The following is a 5,190-nucleotide window of genomic DNA, read 5'->3' as shown; positions in this document are numbered from 1 at the left end:
GAGATATACAACAAAATGATGGGTTATCATCGTTTTGGTACAAATACAATGTCACATTTTGAGGGATGTCACTCCATTGTCACTTCTTACAAAATTACAGATTACAAAAGTAATCTCAGTCTTTTTGATTAATATTTTGAAACAAAAACTAATTAACCCTAAACAAACGCACCTAAGCACTCTTCGTGAAATCTGATCTCACACATCGTATGTGGCATGTGTACTTTGTGCACAATGAACTTTTCTTTTTGCATGTTTTTGACACTTGATATTGAAAAATGAAGAACAGTAGATTATTCTCTAGACTCTAAATCTGGTGGAAACCATGTTAATTTCAATATAAATTTTGCCTACGTCATGGCCCCCAAAATCAGCCATTAATGTTAGCTGAATGTTGGATCAGACGTGGAACAACATCCCCCAAGCTTTCCTTAATCGCTTAGTGTCTACACATCATCGATGTCAAGTTTGCATCAACGACAACAGTGGACTTACACGTTACTAAATTTGTGATCCAATTTTTTGACACTACATTAATTTTCTTCAAGGACGTCACGATGCATAGGGCCAAATCTAATACATTTCGGTATAATCCTGCCAACAGTAAAACAGTGATCACGAAACGCGCCACATATCATGTTATTATCTTTTTAAAATAGCATAACACCAAATAATGCACAGTTACTTCTTCCATTAGTATATTTATTTCCTTAAGAATGACACAGCCATAAATTTTCCTGTTAGTGTGTATCTGATGTGGGTCTACTACACAAGTAGAAATATCGATCCTTGACCAAGGGTATGACAAGCTCATTTTGGCATAAAACTTATAACCAACACAAAATGTTTACAGTAGGTATCTTCGAGCACATAAAAACACAATTTCCTGCAAACGAATCATATTGCGTCTTTTTTGCACACTACCAGAAGTATAAATAAACACAACATATTTTTATTGTATTTCAAAAGTCACACTAATCTTTTTCATGAATGACTAAACTTTCAAAAGCAATTATCTCAAAAGTAGGAATTTGTGGGTTATCACTATCATCTCCCGACCAAATATTTAATACTGCCGATAAGACGATATATTTTAACTCACCCACTCACTCACGGAAGCGCCAAATTTATAATGTAATCAACATGTCATGCAAAACATATCAGAAGATTAATTAAATATTCAAGGTCGTTAAATAGCGACACTCTGATCTTAGAAAGAACATACACAGTTCAACATAAATTTCAGCTGCACATCCGACAAGAAAACAAATCACCCTGCAATAAACATCGACTTGACTTACGTGTATTCTCTGTTTCGTTTTATATAATAACTAAACACTGTGAGAATAACAGTCATTGCAAACTCAAATATAGATAGAAATGTAATGAAATAGAAGAACCATTGTAATCCAAACTGACCCATAACTTGACCTGTAAAGTACTGTAAAATAAATATACCAGTGACGTCTCCAAACGAACAGATCCCGAGCACTACTGATGTCAGAGTGATGAAGGTATTGCACCAGGACAATAAAGCAGCTAAAAGAGGAGCCGAAAAGAGGCCTATCGCCATTGATCCGATCCACAGCCACACTTCACCGAATGGTGTTAGAGACATTACCGAAACTGCTGCTACCATCACCCCAGTAAGACAGACGTAGATTAGTGCTACCTGTCTCATATACAAACTGAGAATAGTTCCTAGGATCCTGCCAAGAGTGAAGAGCATCCAGAATGCCGATGTCATCATGGCCATTCTCTGGGCACTGAGATGCAGATGGCTTCCCACACCATAGACAGATAAATAGCTACAATAGGCAAAAGGTATACCTCCGGCAGACATATATGCAGTGAGAAGACATATGTATAATATGATAGTAGTCAGTTTATGCACGGGGTTTTGTTTTTCCATGTTGGTATAATCATCCTTTGTCAAAACAATCAATTTGCAACTGTCTCTCCTTTCCAGAACGAACAACGTGATAGCACCAAAAGCAGCTGGCAGGTGAATCAAACCGAGGATTATGTACACAATGTGGACTTGCGACTGTCCACCACTCATGGTGGAATTTGTTAGGTTATATTTTGATGCATTCTTTGAGTAACGTTCGCATAATGTTCCAGAAGATGTTGATCCGATGGAACTGTTTTTTGGTGGTATATCAGCAGTGGGTTGTGGCGAGAAGGTGTGTGTTTGAAAGGAATGATTGTTCTTCAAAGAGACGTCGAGAAGAGGTTTGTCTTGAAGCTCAAGGAACGGCTCAGCCATGAGAGGGGCTATTACGCCTCCGACAGATGAGGATACGGTCATGCCATGCATAATGACTGGGACTCCAGCGAATTCAAGATTGCACCGGTAATACACACCTGAAAAACAACACATTTCTTAATTATCAGATCATGTCACGCATTCATACACAAGATATAATACGTTTTGACTGTGTGTTAAGGAGGTAATTTGAACATCTTAGATTGTGATATAATATACGTAGCCCATAAGGACAAATTCTGGTATAGTTTGGGTTAAGATTACAATAATTTACACGAAACATGATTGAAATTTCAGGATTATTTCTTGTACAACCAGTTATCAATGACAGACTATATATAACTCAATATTTTCATATGTCAAGGCCAAGGTGAGTAGTCTTGTGGTTTGAGCGTTCGCACATCACGCCGAAGACCCGGGACCTGGGTTCAATTCCCTACATGCGTACAGTCTGGCATTCCCAGAAGTTCTTTACTGGTGTCCCCAGTGATACTGACTTGACCTCTGGCAACTGCAGGCATCTGAGTAACGTACTGATTTCAGTTCTGTTAAATCGTTTCATTTTTCAGCGTTAGACGCCATTATTCAGCCTGACAATAGTAATGAAAAAATTATTCGTTTGTCCACGAAACGTGTATTAAACAGTTATATATCAGAGGTTATCTACATATCATCAAAACTGAAAGCAAATATCATCTGAGGATGACTGAGAAAATAACATGTGACTCCTTCATCCCCTGCATAAACTGTGGTGCAAGACAATACGTAAAATACAAGGATTCCCTATGGACACCCCTTGCCAGAATCATATTTTTTTTCATCTACATGGATCAGAATTTCTACGCAAAAAATCAAAACAAGTGAATATTGCAACAAGTGACCTTTCTGTCTTTATCGAGCATCTCATCAACTCAAGCCTGTGCTGTTCACATTTCAGAACGTCTGAGGAACAACCGATTGTGCTCCTCTTTCCAGTCTCATTCAGTTCTTGCTGAGAAATTGTTCGATCAAGATTACAACATTCAGTGTCCCATTAAGTTTGGAGGACGGTATAAACTTCAAGTGACAAGAATGATGCCCGTTGCACTTGCTTATTTCGAGTGGTGTCATATTCCGATTTTTTTCAGGAAATCAGTTGACAAGCCTTAAAACATCTTGAAGCTTATATTTTGTCTCTCTGAACTATACTACACCCTTCATGGGTGTATGTCTGACAAACACCTGAACTAAACATGTGATTTCGTTATTCATTTTTAAAAAGGTATTTAGTTCTCTACATACTTACAATTAAAGCAACACGAGGAAACTAGCCCAAAAACTCCAGTGGCGACAAAGGCAACATATAATTGTGAAGTAACTGCAATCAATGCGGAACTTGTCCCCTGGAGAATTATGCAAGTTACGAGTACTAAGTTTGAATCCAGGCATTTCAACACAGCAATGGAGCCCAGACATCCAACGCCTTCGGTTACTGCAAGTATAAGAAAGAGGTTCGATATTTCCAACAGATTGGCTTGGAAGAGATTCCCGAGATCAAGTAAAGTTGGTCCTAACGTCCCAGAAAAGACTCCCTGCAAACATGAAAATATTATCCAGTTATGTACTCCTATGAATTACTTTGTATTTGAATTCATGTCCATGTATTTATACGCTACAGTGGTTTACCGCCAAGTCAATTTCTCTCTCATTCTTCGGTCAGTTTGTGAAATATCTCACATTTGTATCAATGACTCAGAATGGAAACTTACTGAGTAAAATGACATGTTTATCAAATTGATTGAAAATTTCTGACATTTTACAAATACACTTATAAACATTGTTACATGTAAAGGTTTACTTCATGTCAGGTTGTCAGAATGGATTTACTTATTTTGTCTGTATAATCATGTATAGATCAACTATTTTGTTTGTATATTCAACAACACTGATGATGAATACGTGTCCATTATTATCATGTAACAAGAGCATATTGGTTGCTGTAACTTACAAGGAGGAAGAGGCAAGAGCTCCAGATAGACACCTTTAGTACATCCTTAAACTTGACCATGGTGGATAGGAACGAGACATCCATACATTGACCTAAAAACAACCGTATATGTTGAACGTAAATGTTCAGACGGCTAACACATTTCTCTCCACGATGTGCACTATGGGCTTGCATATTTTATCAGTATCGTCTAGTTCTTGATAGGACTGTCCAAAACAATCTATATACACATGCAAAAATGATATTGTGTCACTGTATCTTACCTGAAATAATGATGAAAATCTACAAACACGTGTCATTTCCATTTTCTATAAAGATGTCCGTGAAATATTTCCGATGTTACGTTAAATAATAACTCACTGTCTATCTATGAAGACATGATCGGGCATTTACTTTGAAACAAGGACACGTGTGATGTGACGAAATTGTTGAATTATGAGGTATTTGTTTAAAACACATAAAATATAGAAACAATTCGATATTATTGAAATATACTGAACAGCAACAGAAACGCAAGTTTCGAAAAAATATAATCTCATACAAGTAAGCGATCATGTTTATGTCTTCTATTTAAAAACTTGACAAAAAGCAGAGACAGTATCGCTACATACCAAATCCCGTTTTTTGCAGAAACGTCCAGAAGTTTGCTTCAATGGATATCTAATGATTGTATTACTGGAATATGTTCTCTCGTGTTAGAATCATGGCCTTAAATAGGATTACATTAATTGAAAATCATGTTAGTCATAGAATGACATGAACGCGCTAGATATGAGAAGAAAAATAAATAAAACTGTAAAATTAAATGGCATATTGAAAATTACAAGAGTAGCATATGGACTGAATTAAAATTTTAATTTTCAAACAGATACTTAAATGAAATTGAACTTGCAAATTTATGAATAGTGAATCATATCCACATTGTCGTATAAAT

At 36.5% G+C, this 5,190-nt stretch overlaps 1 long non-coding RNA gene across 1 annotated transcript; it reads right to left on the bottom strand.

Annotated features, from left to right (window-relative positions):
* Positions 1–681: 681 nt before the first annotated feature.
* LOC137266200 (uncharacterized) lies at positions 682–4,943 on the bottom strand. The gene is made up of 4 exons (XR_010954968.1): positions 4,868–4,943; positions 4,257–4,348; positions 3,555–3,740; positions 682–2,367 (listed from the first exon to the last, which is right to left on the bottom strand). It is a non-coding gene; the product is annotated as an uncharacterized lncRNA (long non-coding RNA).
* Between the last annotated feature and the right edge of the window lie 247 nt (positions 4,944–5,190).

This window comes from Haliotis asinina, chromosome 15, assembly GCF_037392515.1.
Source record: "Haliotis asinina isolate JCU_RB_2024 chromosome 15, JCU_Hal_asi_v2, whole genome shotgun sequence".
In the NCBI taxonomy this organism is placed as follows: domain Eukaryota; kingdom Metazoa; phylum Mollusca; class Gastropoda; order Lepetellida; family Haliotidae; genus Haliotis; species Haliotis asinina.
Note: the sequence above shows the minus strand (reverse complement) of the source record. Positions and strands in the feature narration are given on the sequence as shown.